This window comes from Hylaeus volcanicus, chromosome 2 (assembly GCF_026283585.1).
Source record: "Hylaeus volcanicus isolate JK05 chromosome 2, UHH_iyHylVolc1.0_haploid, whole genome shotgun sequence".
NCBI classification, from domain to species: domain Eukaryota; kingdom Metazoa; phylum Arthropoda; class Insecta; order Hymenoptera; family Colletidae; genus Hylaeus; species Hylaeus volcanicus.
In genome coordinates this window covers 18,610,367-18,627,655 of record NC_071977.1, presented here as the reverse complement: position 1 = coordinate 18,627,655, position 17,289 = coordinate 18,610,367, and the positions used below count along the sequence as shown (strand labels likewise).

Below are 17,289 nucleotides of genomic sequence, written 5' to 3'. Positions count from 1 at the left end.
TGAGAGGTCTCAAATTTGCATTGTCGAGACAAAAATAGGACAATACGTAATCCTTGCAGTTCCGTGTACGTATACAGTGATGTGGAGCTGTGTGAGTGCGTACAAGCGCATACAAGGCACATTTAGCAAATCACGTATGTAACAAAATTGTTAATGTAAGTCTTAATAACGGTTTAGTTAATATATCGGCTTGCTGCTCTTTGGTAGGAACATAACTTAGATCAAACGATCCCTTTTGATAACCTTCAGGCTGATCCATGTAAATCGTTTCTTGAAGTTTTCCGTTGAGAAAAGCCGTTTGGATATCAAATTGGTGCAAGGACATATTTCTTGCAGCCGCCAGACACAAAATCACGCGAATAGAATCAAATTTCACGACCGGACTGAAAGTCCCATGATAGTCTATCCCTTGTTTCTGTGAGTACCCTTTCGCTACAAGCCTGGTCTTGAATCTGTCGATACTTACATTTGGTTTTCTCTTTACCTTGTATACCCAACGATTTTGAACCGTTTCTTTTCCAAAGTTTTCGTTATCCCATTAAATTGTTCATAATCGTCTTTTATGTGGCTTCATTTTTATATACCTGAACAAACAATACTAGAATAATGTAATGGTAGACTGATGGAATAGCATAATAGTAGAAACACGTAATAACGATCCCTGTTTCTGAATGTTTTATTAAATTCCTACATCAAAAGACGGTTCCAACACAAATTAACGAAACGCGGTTTCCTCGCAGGTTCACGGATCACGACTTTCTTCAACTTCGGTTACGTAGCATTGACCATCAAATACGTAACTATTCACGACGTCGGCGTGTACACCTGTCGCGCTTACAATCGCGCCGGCGAAGCGCACACCACCGCTCAAATGAGCGTGATTAGCAAGAACGACGTTATCTACGACAGTCAACACCCCACCGGACTTCAGAAATTTCAAACGCTGGAAGACTCCAGCAGATATTCGCGACAAGTACAGGAAGAAACCCAGGTTACTCAAGCGCCGCGTTTCCTAGGCACGTTGAAAGGTACCAACAAGATCGTCGAAGGACAACGTGCCCACTTTGAGGCTCGCGTCGAGCCTCAGAGCGACTTGACCATGACCATCGAGTGGTACCATAATGGAAAACCAATTACTGCCGCGAACAGAATACAGACCTACCACGATTTTGGTTACGTTGCTATCGATATTCTTCAAGTCAGACCTGAAGACGCTGGCACTTACACCGTCGTTGCGAGAAATGCCCTTGGGGAGGCACGTTTGTCCGCAACTATGGTCGTTGAAAGTAAGTTCTTGTTCATTACTTGATTCTTGAATACAATTACATAATTACAATTATTGTATTAGAATTATTAATTCAGTACAGTTATATTGTTTTTTAATTTTGTCATTCCTTGTTTTATTACTTTTGGCACTGTCCTACTTCCCCATTAACGGATCAAATTATTTGATTCTATAAACAAAAGTGTATTATTATATTATTTAATTAAGTGTTTGAACTTTGATAAAAGATCTACAGTGGGTGTAGAATGTATTCGTACATCCATCAATTTCTCAAAAAACTTTTGTGTGAAATTGTGGTTTATTAACTCCTTTTTTTATAATTAATGATATTCTACATATTCTCGGAAATCTCTAGAATACAGTTCAAACAACAATTACTAGTTTATATAATTTGCAAAATTAACAAGAAAATACGAAAAATTGGTAGACATATAGAAGCAATAAGTATTCGCACGGTTCTTATGACGAACAATTTACAGTAGATTTTGTAACATAAGCACATCAGTTCATTGCCTCGTAGGAATTAGAAAAAATTAAATTTCCAGTAAAAAAGACTTAAAAAATGCTCTAATAAAGGAATGAAAGAAGGTCCCACCCTAAATAACTTCGACATTTGTGATAGTTAATTTGATGCCTAGAAGAGTTACAGAAATTATAAAATCAAAAGGAAATACCACAAAGTATTAATTATTTATAAATTAATGTAAATTTCGTTTTTTTTTAAATGAAGTTTTAAAATTTTAACACTTGTACGAATACTTATTGCTTCTGTATTTCTATCGATTTATTGTTTTTTCTTGTTGATTTCTCACTTAAACAAAATACCTAATCTTTTCGTGCTGTATCTATTTTAGAGATTTCCAAGAATATGTAGAATATCATTGTTTATAAAAAAAGAAGTTAATAAATTACAATTTCACATAGTTGCTTTGGAAATTGATCGGTGTACGAATACTTTCTGCACCCACTGTACAATTCTAATTGTAACATGTGACCACGAATGAAACCGTATAAGCTACAGAAATGTTCCAAAAAAAATAGCGATGGCTTCAATGAAGTCCGTAAATTAGATATTTTAGCAAATTGTTTAATTTCTCTAAAAATTTACACATTTTCCAAAAATATTCATTAAATAAACCGACAATTGTTGTTTGACTTCTAGCACGATCTAGCGTCGATACCAGCAGCATGCATCGCGTCTCCTATGAAAAGACGCAACGCCTCGAGGAATCGAAATTCGTCGAGCCGCAGTATCATATCGAAGAAATATCAAAATCCAAGCCCATTTTCGTGCAGCCACTGAGCGATCCTAAGCCAGTGAGCGAGGGCAAGAATATACACTTAGAGTGCCGTTTGGAACCAATGGGCGACCCAACGATGAGAGTCGAATGGTTCCAAAATGGCCGCCCGGTTACAGTTGGCTCCAGATTCAGGACTTACTACGACTTCGGTTTCGTCGCTTTGGACATCGTTCACTCGACTGTCCTCGACTCTGGAGAATACACTGTCCGGGCCACCAACCATCTTGGTACTGCCCATACGTCAGCTTGCGTTAGGGTCATCGCAAGATCCGACGTCGTCACGGAAACTCAACACGAGCAGTCGCTCGAGCAGATCCAGATGCTGGAAGATTCGTCCAGGTTTGTAGATAGCACTGAATTTTAAATGTTGCTTTATAGATGTATTTATTAAAAGAATATAGATTAATAGATGTATCTATTTAAGCTAAATTTGTTGACTAGTGAATTTCATACAAATAAATACATTATAATGGATATTAGTTTGAGACTTTGGAAGGTTGGTAATTTAACGTAGCAAAATGTTAAATAAATAGATATATTCGGATACAGTTGTATTACAAAGCTACAGCTTCTTCGATGATTTGTTTTTAATGAAGGAAGTTGTGAGATGTGCTATCCTTTAGTCATGAATGAATTGTGAGAGTATGAATACTTAAAACATATAAAAAATATACGTAATGCACGTTGAATATATTCTATTAATTGATTCGATAATATTAATATTCTGTTTTATAGGAGTTATATATGATAACAAATTAGTATGTTATTTACCAAAATTTGTAATGATCATTGAAATTAATAGTGCAATAATTATTCAAATAATTTCAATTCTAGTCTACGTTAATAAAAATCGATTTCTAATTTTATCCAGAAGAATATCTATTAAAATACAAAATGTAATGAACATATACATAATGTATGCTGAATATATTCTTGAATATCTCGTTTTGCATGAGTGCATATACCTTTCGATTATGTTTAGAATATATTTGTCGTACTTATTTAGAACATTATTCCATAGAATTCGCAGTTTAATCAAGAATAATAATTAGCTTCTCTAAAACATCTTCCTCCTGGCAAAATACTTACACAATCTTCATTTCTGTCACCCAGGTACCGCAAAACTCAACAAGAAGAAGTGACAGTGATGCAGGCGCCCCAATTCACCCGGGCTCTGCACAACATCGAAACAGTGGAGCTGACCAACGTCCACCTCGAGTGTCGTCTTCAGCCTGTCGGCGATGCCACGATGAAGGTCGAGTGGTTCGTAAACGGTAGACCAGTGAAGACTGGCCATAGATTCAGACCATCCTACGAATTTGACTACGTAGCGCTCGACATCCTCGGTGTCTACCCCGACGATTCGGGTGTTTACACCTGCCAAGCGAGAAATCAATTAGGCGAGGCTGTCACCTCGTGCTCGGTGAGGGTGCACGCGAAGAAAGACCTGCTCCTGGAGTCCCAGCATCCCGAAGGCTTGGAGAGAATACAGTATTTAGAAGATGCATCGAGATACAAGAGACATGAGCTGGTCGACGAGGTGGTCAACGTTAAACCAAGATTCGTCACAGCTCCGAAGAACCAGGAGAACCTGCGCGAGGGACAGCACGCGCATTTCGAATGCAAATTGGAACCGGTAACGGACTCCAATTTGAAGGTCGAGTGGTTCAAGAACGGTCGTCCAGTTACGATAGGTAAACGAAGTTTTTCTGATTGCTTAGAATTTATAGGAAATTTGTTGTTAGTTGGTTGTTAACTTTAACAGAATGTAGGAGGAGTTTTAAGTTGCATTTAGGGAACTTGCATTCGATTGAGGTCCTATTTCTTTTAATCACAGTCGTGATAATTCATTTAAAGTGAGGAAACTATTTGAAAGATTATAGAATTTTTATTCAAAAGATTTAAGCTTGTCCAAAATATATCGTATAAGGATATAAGGTCATAATCTAACAAATATTGAACACATATTCAAAATTGAAGAAAACATAAATATAATAAATATATATATAATACAATACCTGTATTACTCTCGAGAGACAACAAGACACCTATTTTAAAGATTATAAAATTGTTAGTCAAAAGATTTGTCCCTGTATTACTTGCAAAATTTACTCCATAAAAATATAAGGACATAGCCTAACAAACATACAGTGGGTGTAGAAAGTATTCGTACACCGATCAATTTCCAAAACAACTATGTAAAATTGTGATTTATTAACTTATTTTTTATAAACAATGACATTCTACATATTCTCGAAAGTCTTTAAGATAGATAGAGTACAAAAAAAATAGTTATTTATGTAAGTTGCGAAATTAATAAGAAAAAAACAATTAGTCGATAGAAATATTTAAGCAATAAGTATTCGTACAACTGTTTAATTTTTAAAACTTCATTAAAGAAAAAAGAAATTTACATTAATTTATAAGTGTATAACATTTCCTTCGTGGGATTTCCTTTCGATTTTATAATTATTGCAACTCTTCTAAGCATTAAATTAACTAAATTATTAGTTATTCGAAGTGGAATCTTTTTCCATTCCTCTATTACAGCCTTTTTTAAAAGTACTTTACTGGAAATTTGATGTTTTCTAATTCGTACGGAGCAATAAACTAATGTGTTTACGTTACAAACTCTACTTTAAATGGTTCGTCATAAGAATCGTACAAATACTTATTGCTTCTATACTTTTACCTACTTTTCGCAGTCTTTTGTTAATTTCACAAATTATATCAACTAGTAAATGTTGTTTGGACTATATCTATCTTAGAGATTTCCGAGAATATGTAAAATATCATTAATTATAAAAGAAGTTAAGAAACTACAATTTCACAGAAAAGTTTTGGGAGAAATTGATCGGTGTACGAATATATTCTACACCCACTGTATATAATATAATTACTCTAAAAAACGTTGATATATTATACATATGTATATGCGTCAAGACTTAACATAAAAAATAGAGAATATCTCAACAAAAAATTTGAAAAACGTCTCTACTCCCCAGGACACCGATTCCGTCCGATTCATGACTTCGGATACGTCGCACTGGACGTGATCGACCTGATTGCCGAGGATTCTGGAACGTACACCTGCCGTGCCGTGAATCTCGTCGGCAGCGACGAGGTGTCCTGCACGCTCACCTGTCGATCGACTGCGCAAGTTCTGATGGACACAAAGAACGAGATCAGCCTCGAACAGATCCACTATCTCGAGGACAGGAGCAAATACCAGCGACGAGAAGACGTGGAGGAAACGACCACCCAGGCACCCATATTCACCACTTCTCTGAACAACGTGGAGATCAAAGAGGGTCAAAGAGCTCACTTCGAGTGCAGGCTGATCCCCGTGTCCGACGCAACGATGAAAGTCGAATGGTTCCACAACAACAAGCCAGTCAAGGCTGGATCCAGATTCGTCGAGACGAACAGCTTCGGTTTCGTCGCCCTGGACATCATGTACGCGTATCCTGAGGACTCTGGCACCTACACCTGCCGCGCTAAGAATATTATTGGGGAAGCAATTACGTCTGCATCCGCAGTTGTCCACTGTGAGTTTCTGTTTTAATTGTTCTTCTGTTTAGTTTAGTGATAATTGAAGGTAATTTCAAGAAAACCGTAGTAAGACGAAGGTGCAGGAAAAAACTCAAGATGAAAAAGTCAGCCTCGTTGATTCTACATTTTCTAGTAACATGAACATCTTTTTAAAAAGAAAGATTCATTAAAATTGATTCAGTAAAATAAAAACAAAGATAAATATTAGGAATAAAGTTTGGTGGTAGTAGAAGATAATCTAAAGAAAAACGAAGTAAAACGAAGCCGTAGAAAAGAAATTGAAGAATAAAAAATCAAACTCGTTGATTCTACTTTCTCTAATGATATGTGCATCTTCTCTATCATATATATTCTTTATTTTCTCCATAAACATATATCTGCTTTCTCTAATACTATACGTAATGCTCATTTTTCTCAAACAGCCAAAAAGTCAATTTACATGGAAACTCAAAACGAAGAAACACTTCAACGACTTCGTTATCTGGAGGATACCTCGCGATACCAACGCAAAACCACAACGGAGGAGACAGTTACTCAAGCACCAGTGTTCACGATGCCAATCAAGGACCTCAAGGTCGCTGAAAACCAGGCGGCTCATTTCGAGGCTCGCGTGATCCCCGTAGGCGATTCCAAACTGAAAGTCGAATGGTTGCGAAATGGAGTTCCAATTTCAGCTTGTGAGTTATTTATTTATTATACTTATCTGTTTATTTTGTCATCATTTATTTATCTATTCAAAAAACCACATACATCCCATTTAAAATATTTCGGTAGCATAATCTAACTGTTGTATTATATTTAAGACGAATAACACAAAAGCATAAACATTTGAATGTATTAGTATCTACATATATTTCTAATGGTATCCCTATTACAAAGATTAGTTCTAGAAAATGAAGACTAAATAAGGAACTCCAAACAGGAAAAAACTAATATACTATTGGTATATTTTTAGTATATTATTACTAATATACAATATTATAATATCATGTTACATTGCCTAAGAAATTTTTCTTAGTGCAACACATCTTCTTAACTCTGAAATTGTAATGTCTCTATCTCCTGGATTGTGACCAATCGCTCCTCTTTGCAGCCAATCGCGTGACGACAATGCACGACTTTGGATACGTCGCTCTGAACATGAAATACGTGAATCCCGAAGATTCAGGTACTTACACTTGCCGTGCAAGGAACGAACTAGGTGAAGCAGTCACGTCAGCTACGCTTTTCGTCCAATGTAAGTAAAAATGATACATACAAAGCGTTTTCTCAAGAAGGCTTCAGGATTTTGTTTTTCAATTAAACACAGATAGTACTATTATAGTGCACAAATTTACAGATATTTGAGGCTTTTATATGGGTTCTTCATGGTTGACTATGAGTAAAGCTTTCGAGTGAAAGCCTTTCAATAAAATTGTCTAACTGTTTGCCAGCACTCCAGGTAGCTTCTTCAGGACTCAAATGACATGAGTACTATATCAATATCAATGTGTCATTTGATCCCTGAAGATGCTAGCTCTACAATGCTAATAAAACGTTGAAGTATCTTATCCAAAGGACACGACTTACACCTGGAAGCCTCAACTACTAATATCAACTACGTGATTACAGTTAAATATTATATGAAAGATGATGTTGAAGTATTCACAACGACTACTCTGACAAGTCTATTTCATTGTTAAGAAACAAAACCCTGAAGCAGCTTTTGGTAAAGCCTTTACCACGAGATCATCTCGAAAGTGGAGCTTCAATTTCCAGCACTGCTTCTCGTAAGCTATAGACAAGCTACCAACATGTAGAAACAGCTGCGCTTATACGTAGATTTTTGTACTTTTTTTTGTGTGCAGCGATTTTTTCCCTTTTTTGACGCAGTGTTCAGTAGAATATTTTTTTATACTTTTTTGCTAAACTTTTGCATCGTTTCGCAAAATTCACGGTAACTGCACAAAAGTATTTGAAGTTAGATCGTTCGTGGAAACGATCCGCATCCATCGTTAACAAAAATTACAAACTATGGAAACGAGCATTTTTTTTTTACATAACTACAATCACTTACATCTTCATCTTTTACATATTATAATCGATCACCATTACAACAACTTCTGACCGTCACGATATTCATACCCCATTTTCAAGATACTTGACGATGAACATTTTGATAAATGCTAATGTTTTGTTTACGTCTATTGTCCACTTTTTATATTCACTGTATCCGTACGGCGATGTTTATTATCTTTTTCTATACTTTACAATTATATAGAATATTTTATTCGAAGAATACTAATCATTATTTAACGAGTATATAAAATAAATATGTTAACAAATTAGCATGTTATTTACCAAAATTTGTAATGATCATTGAAATTAATAGTGCAATAATTATTCAAATAATTTCAAATCTAGCCTACATTAATAAAAATCGATTTCTAATTTTATCCAGAAAAATATCTATTAAAATAAAAAATATAAGTGAAATAATTATTGTACATTTATGAAAGAAACTTAAATTGCTTTCTAATACTGAATTATATTTCTAATCTGGGAATGAATTTACTCATCACTATACAATTTTTAAAAGGATGTAACTTCACATACAATTCTTTTTAGAAATATTATTAACCCATTCACTGCCAACTACGAGATGTCCCTTAGCTCAAATTGATTTCAATTACTCAAGGAATAAGTTTATAGCCTTTTGAGTTATGAATTATTGCAAAAGAAGATCATAAATTTTCTTTTTAAAACAACAAATTTAATATCACTTTTATTATCAACATAGTAAACTAGATTACACATCAAGGCAAAATGCTTAAATTTGTCTGGCATGGGTTACGGTGAATTGCAGTGAATGGGTTAAATACAATCCCTTATCAAAAATGAACATCGCTGTGCAAGCATTCTCGAGTGTCCCTCGAAGAGCACACAATAAATTAGACATCCACCGAAGAAGAGAATCGAGCAATGTCTCCTGGTCCTCGTCAAACGTTTCATCATCAATCACACCACCCAGTACAAATACACGCTGACAAAAAAAAACTCTTCCCCGACACAGCCAAAGCAGCCCTGCAATTCGAGACGCAGCACGAGAGCTCGCTGTCGAAGATCCAAGCCCTGGAGGACACCAGCAAGTACCAACGCCGCGAGGAGGAAGAGTTCGTCGTAAAGGAGAAACCGTCCTTCACAGTCCAACTGAATGGACCCACCAGCCTGGTCGAAGGCCAAAGCGCACACTATGAGTGCCGCATCGAACCCTATCCCGATCCAAACATGAAGGTGGAGTGGTTCCATAACGGCAAACCATTGTCCACCGGTCACAGGTACAGAACCACCTGCGACTTTGGATTCGCTGCGTTGGATGTACTGACGGTGTACGCCGAAGACTCTGGCACCTACACGTGCCAGGCCACCAATAGACTGGGATCGGCGCAGAGTTCGATCAATCTTGACGTGAAATGTAAGTACCACCCTATGAACGATCCAGCAGGATCCCTCGAGAATTCTCGCGCGCTTCGTGTCGAGGGAGACGCGCTCACGAGAAGCGAGATAGAAGTATCTTCGGAAGTTTGGGACGACGGTAATCGAATATCCGGGATAGTCTGGTAATTGTTGATATCTCGATTGATCGGAAATATAGTAGCTCCCTTGACAATTTTAAGAGTTGATCGTCGACGGAGATGCTATAATGGCGAAGCGAAACAGAAGTAGCTTCAAGATCTTGAGATATCGGTAATGGAATATTCGGGATAATTGTAATTGCTGGGTTGAGTGGCTGTGAATTTATAGAAACTGGAACTAATGATTGTATTGGAGGTCACTGTTGATTATCTTCGGGATACAATTTCAAAAATAGCATTGATTCTTTTGATATTATTTTAAACTGGTTATTCTAATTTCCTTCATTACTTCATTTCTTAATAAAATATTAGCCTTAAATTAAAATGTTCCTCCTGTATATAATATTATTTGTATAATTGTATTTTAAAATATCTAACTTATGACAATATTCCATTTCAATTGATGTCACAACTAAAGAAAGACATACTTTTTTATCAAAAAGTCATATATACAGGGAAAAGTGAATAATCATTTTATTGATAATATAGACGTTCTTAGTATTTGCAAACGTAAAAAGTCCATAAAATTCTCAGTGTCCAAGAAATATATGGGCGTTATTTAACATAAATATGAAGAGAACAAACTTTACTGAATTGATTTTTCAAACAAGTAAAGTTCAAAACTCCAACATATTTAATTTGAACTTATAGTCGTTCTTTCTCAATAACAAACGCATATGCACAATCTGTTTCCTAGTTCCCATAATTCAGCAGGTATTCAACCTAGCAACAGTTGCTACATAGCGTCATACAGTCGATACTTCTTTGAGCTTCCACGAAGAAATCGCACGGGGACAGCAGGTGGATGTAATTACGCATTTTGTGTTACCTAGAAACCTTGTATTTCTTGCTTCTAGTACCCTTCCCCATTGCTTTGAAACACAGTTCCGCTTTTATATATTATACGCAGAAAATGAATGGCCACCCTTCCCCTTTCTGGGTGTTCCACGTTGTTTTTCTCGTTGTTTTTTATTATCTTTACTCGTTCACGCCTGTTGTACGTTCTTATTCCAAGCCCTTCTGTCCTCCAAGTGCAATGTTGTGTCGATTAGACCTGGTCATGTTAATTAATGTCACCTTACAGCCCGTTCCTCCATCATTCGCGAGACCCAACACGAAAATGCACTGAAGAAAATACAGTACCTCGAAGACGATTCGCGGTTCAAACGCGTGGACCAGGAAGATTTGATCGTCGCGGAGAAACCGAAGTTCGGACGCCCGCTGAAGAACATCGAGCACCTGCCCGAGGGCAAGAGCGCTCACCTTGAGGCGACCTTGACGCCTGTCAACGATCCCACAATGGTGGTCGAGTGGTACAGAGATGGTAGACCGATCCCACAGGGCCACAAGTTCAAGACCACTTACGATTTCGGTTATGTAGCTCTTGATATACTCTACGCTTACCCTGAAGATTCGGGAACCTATATGTGCAAAGCGAGGAACGCTGTTGGCGAAGCTGTCACCACCTGCGTCATCAGTGTCGACTGTAAGTTATCGAAATACACAGAATAATTATAGAATTATGCACAGAATAATTAACTTCACTTCTGAATTGATTCAGGGTAGGAATGTTCTTTCTGTCGAGTTAATTCCATAACTTATTTTTTAATCGTTTTAGATACAGTTTATTTTAGAGTTTATTTAGAATATTTTATTACTGGGAGACTCCTAGTAAATTCACAATTAAGGTACATCTGGGTTGATAAGACCCTGTTACAGAGTTTTAATTCTTTTTCCTGATACGAAATAAAAATATTATTTCAAATTATATGGAAATTATGTGATCATAAACTTATAAAAAGTACAATAGTATATTTAACATTGTTTTATACATAATCAACTTGGTACAATAAGTCCTAATATATTATTATTAGAATCATTTTAAATTTTAATCGTAACGTAAAAGTTTCATTAAAAATTAGCTATCTTATGGATTATGGATATTTACATATATTCTTATACAGGATTGCTCAAAATGTCGACAATTGTTGATTTTACAATTGTGTATAAATGGAAATGATGTTAATTAAAAAGAAATTAACTTAACCGTAGGATAAAATAGATAAACTTAGTAAATAATTTCTCCTGGATCCCTAGGTCCTAAATGAATTTGGTTTATCATTCACAACAAGATTGAAAGTACACAAAAGTTTAAAAAATTTAATTTTCTTATAATTAAAACAATGAAAATTATCATTATTTTCATAATTACTACGAAGTCTCACCAAACAGTTGACAGCCTCGAATCTCGATCGAATTCCCTAACCTTTCGGTATAACCAAAATTCATAAGTTGATCGATGATTATTCCATAGCAGTTCGATGTCAGCGAAGAGAATTTCAATGGTTTGTATTCTTCCTGAACAGCGAAACAAGGCCTTTGTCTGGACACATTGGACGCCCAGCGCTTGCAGAAGATCCGCGAGCTAGAGACCGTAGAAGTGAAACAAGAGGTTGAAAAAGAGGTTGTTCATCAGAAGCCCGTTTTCCTGACACCGCTCAACAATCTGGATCACTTAAAAGAAGGCGAACACGCACATTTAGAATGCCGCGTCGAACCCATCAACGATCCAAATCTGAAGATAGAATGGTAATTAATTAAAATCGATTATTTTAGACTTAATCGTTTACTTCATGATTATACACATACGTAAATTGGTTGATTTGATTGGAAAATAGGTTCGTAAATGGAGTCGCTGTCAGAACTGGTCATCGCTTCCGCAAAACTCACGATTTCGGCTATGTGGCACTTGATATTCTTTACACATACTCTGAAGACTCTGGCACTTACATGTGCAAAGCTACGAACTTGGCTGGCGAAGCTGTCAACACTTGTACCATCAAAGTGGGCTGTAAGTATTTTGTTATTTCAGTCATGTTTATTAATATATGAGGAAGTTAACAATCAAGTATTCTAGACCTACGAGTATGTTTTACAAAATACTACAAAAAGACTGAATTTTGAAGAGGAATAGATAAATTTCTTATTCTTTTCTGTCAAAAAGTTTGAATCCTTTCTATAAGCATGATATAAATACTGCATTACGAATAGTTGAATCATAATATAGTAGAAATTTTATTAATCAGGTTACTTGGAAGCTGGATACTAAAAATATTAAAATGAATATTAAAATAAGATATCAAATAAATCGTTATCTCTACCTATTTTTATAATGCATCACCTGAAACTTCGGTCTTTACATAGAAATCAATATTAAAGTAAAATGTTGATCTATCCATTATACGGTAAAATCGTGAATTACATATATAGTCCAGGTGATTTCAACGTGTGATAAGACACATCGCGACGCGACGCTCGAAGCATTGAAGTCGAAATGTGTTAGTATGTTTCCCGGAATGGATTTATTTGCTTCCTAAATTTTAATGTTTATTCAAGTTTACAAAGAAAACTCATATCCTTGGGCTTGTATTTCGTAAAATATATTACTAGTACTAGATAACAAATTACCAGATTATTCGAATTTAATTTCGAATGCAAACATATACATTCAGAGTGATGACTTTAGGTAAATTATTTACCTACGTAAACAGATAAGTCTGATGAACAAAATCTTACATAATAGTACCCATCTGATTAATAAAAAATTGACTAGAAGAGAAATCCGATTTTTCTGTTAAACCAAGAAGTATTAAAAATTATACAGTGTGTCTATGTATAAGTTCGGACATACACAGGGTGTCAATTCTATAACAAATTTCCAACAAAAAATTACTTAGACATTTTCTTTGTGTCGCCTTATTCTCGAGTATTTTCACTTTTAATATGTTTTCTGCGTTTTCGACTTGACACTCTTTAAACAGCCATAACTCCACCAAACTGCAGTGCAAATTTAAAATTAAGTATACCATTCGAAAGAGCATTAAATTTTTCAACTCCCTGATGTTAAACTAAAATTTATCACGTAGATTTAAGAAGTGAAAAATTAGGTCAAACTGTACATTGTGAAAATTTAATAAAATTTGACTTTTTCTGTATTTATTTGTCGGTTTCAAAGACATAGTTGTTTGGCCGGCACTCTTCAGGAAAAACTTCCTCGTAGTCTCAGCTTTTGAAGGGTATTGTCAAAAAAAAATTGTGCGGTGGTATTTTAGGGAGAAAATGACGTTTAAATTCAGAAAAGCATTCATAATGCCTGTCTCCTAAATCAAAACTTATCAGTTCTCCTGCGCCGAAAACATCGATTTTTTGCTTTGTGAAATCGTGTTCCAATCTCCATATCATTTATCGGTACACCGAGGTTGATTTTGATTAAATACTGTCTAAAAACAAAAATTCTATGAATACATGTTAAAAAACAATTATTATTCACCTCGCACTCAGGCTCTACACACGGCTAGGAGAGGCTAGAGGTGTCAAAAAATCAGTTTTTTTCCTAATTGGGGAGGCTCGGAAGTGTCACTAAAGAATACATCAAACCCAATGTCAAATTAATTTTAAAGTGACAAGTCGATTTTCGTTGAAAAATATCGATTTTCAGCTAAAAACCCACGCTTTTCTGCATGTACACGTCATTTTCTCCCGAAAATATCACGGTACAATTTTTTTTAACAATACTCTTCAAAAGCTGAGACTTCGAGGAAGTTTTTCCAGAAGAGTGCCCGTCAAACAACTATATCTTTGAAAACGAAACACGAATACAGAAAAAGTCCAATTTTTTGAAATTTTCACAATGTAATGTTTAACCTAATTTTTCACATGTTAAATCTACGTGATAAATTTTGGTTTGGCATCAGGGAGTTGAAAAATTTAACGCTCTTTCGATTGGTATTCTTACTTTTAAGTTTGTACTGTAATTTGGTGAAGTTATGACCGTTTAAAGAGTGTCAAGTTGCAAACGCATAAAAAATATTAAAAGTGAGAATACTCGAGAATAAGGCGACACAAAGAAAATGTCTAAGAGTAATTTTTTGTTGGAAATTTGTTGTAGAATTGACACCCTGCGTATGTCCGAACTTATACGTAGACACCCTGTATAGATTTCACAACATCTTTCATTTTTCTAAATTACTTGCATTCTGACTACCTCACAATTATCAAACAAAATCTTTACTAACTCTGAAATTTAATACAATTATTAGCAAAAAAACACAAACATTACCCTCCTCCTCGTTTCCAACCCCTGAAACCCCCCCAAAGAATAAATAAGGATGAGCTGTATCACGAGAAAAGAATTTACCCCAAACCACCTCTTCGACGAGAAAATTTGTCGAGCATGAAGCCCAGATTTGGATCGTTTTCATTGACAACTTGTAGATGCACCGATCAATTCACGGAACCTCGTAAAATGTACGATGAATACATTGACAAAAAACATCGGTGCAAAACAGTGACTGATCGATATTGTAAAACATATCCTAGAAATGAAATTCATTTTGCAACGAGAAGAAAATCTGAATTAAATTTCGATAACTGTAAGCATTATAACGAGAGGGATAAGTTGAGAAATACTTATCAGAATCCAAAGTGCCATCATATTGGTCGGCGTGTAACGTTTCAAGGTTTAGAAGAGAGGCCATATTGTACTCAACAGTTGAGAAGTAATAGAACGAAGCGATATTCGTTATACTCATAACGAGAAAGCCGACGGTGAATCTCGATGGATATAGCTCATTACCACTACTAACCAGTAATTTATAGATCCTTCGATTCATTTAACTGCATCGTATGAGTGAAACAAATAAATGTTTATTTACCGAGTAATTTTTCTTTGCAGCTCGACGCAGTATTCTCCTAGACACCCAACATCCCGATGGACTCGAAAAGATCCGCGAACTCGAGGCCCAAGGACATCCTGCCCGTTTAGAAGTCGAAGAACCTCCTGTGACGCCACCAAGATTTGTTACCGAGCTCAGAGTAAGAATATCTTAACGTTACATCTTAATTTAATTTATATACCAGCTAACAATAATCCCTAAAAACTGGCTAAAAAATTTGCCTTCATTGAATTTTCTTCTTTGTGAAGTGAAAGAAAGGTTGTTTATTCTTTGAAACATATATTTTATTGTGAAAGTGTATCATGATAGTCTCCTTTTAAAAAATACATCATTTTATCCTCGAAGATATTTTAAACCTCGTAAAAAAATATTTAAATTTCATGTGAAAAATGCATAACGTCGAACCAAGACCTTTAGAATGATACTTAACTTTTTCACTATAGAATGAATGACATACAATAATTCCTATGTTTTCATATATATTAGAGTCCCTACTTCACGTGTATCGAAATACCCGGGTGCACGGGTAATTAATCGATCCGTGTTTTAATCCGTGTATTTTTAATACACCGGTACCCGGGTATCGAAAAACACGAATATCCATGTACGTACATGTGCATCGAAATATACGGGTAGGACATTGACTTTAACATTTATTTTAACTAATAAATAAAGTTTTACAAATTACACTGAAAAATTTATTATGTTATATTTATTCGTCTAATGTTTATATTTTTTTATTTATTTGTTTTATTGCTTATCAATTTTTTTCAAAATTAATAAGCATCATTATTTTAGAATAAAAGCTTTTTTTTACATAAAAGTTTGTATGTAAAACTAATTGGATACTGTACCCGTATATTTCGATGTATGCTTCCTGTGTATTTCGATGCACGTGTACGTACCTGGATATCCGTGTATTTCGATACCCGGGTACCCGTGTATTTACATATCTGGGTGCCAGCGTATTTCAATACTTGTGTATTAAAAATGTTTCTAAAACTGAAATAAAAATTCTTTTTAATTGAAAGTAAAATTTTATACGAAATGAATATATGAAAAACTTTCAGATAATTGGTTGCTACATGGTTGAATAAATATATGCTAAAATAATATAAATTAAATGCGAATAGAATTAGTTACAGTAGTCACGTTTCTTAATTTCGTTCACCTCTCTTCAGGGTACCACCGAAGTATACGAAGGTCAAACAGCCCACTTCGAGTGCCAAGTTGAACCCCTCCATGATGCCAACTTGAGAATCGAGTTCTTCCACAATGGCAAGCCCCTACCATCGGCTTCCCGGTTCCACGTTACGTTTGACTTCGGATACGTGGCTTTGGACATCGGTCACGCAGTCCCTGAAGACGCTGGACAATATTCTGTACGAGCGATCAACGCTCTCGGGCAATGCGTCTCTTCGATCGAGCTGAGAGTTATCCCCAGAGACAATATCATTCTGGACTCTCAGCGTCCCGAAGGAATGGACAAAATCCGCGAACTCGAGGCCCAGCAGCCTTGGAAGAGACCCGAAGTACCAGAACCCCAAACCAGACAACGACCTGTTTTCACTCAACCATTGCAGAACATTGACGCCATCCCCGAGGGACAAACTGCTCACTTTGAGTGCAGGTTGATACCTGTAGGCGATCCCACGTTGAAGGTTGAGTGGTTCAGAAATGAAGTTCCGTTGGAAACCAGTAAGTCTTCATAAATGACAATAGTATTGAATCTTTCCAAACCGGAAGATCACAGACTCATTTCGGTTTAAATAAAGGTAACTCTTTAATGAAGACTGCTAAAG

The 17,289-nt window shown here is 35.8% G+C and overlaps 1 pseudogene; it reads left to right on the top strand.

The window, feature by feature from the left end:
• Positions 1 to 17,289, top strand: part of LOC128873013 (titin-like) — a 145,364-nt pseudogene that overhangs the window by 29,517 nt on the left and 98,558 nt on the right.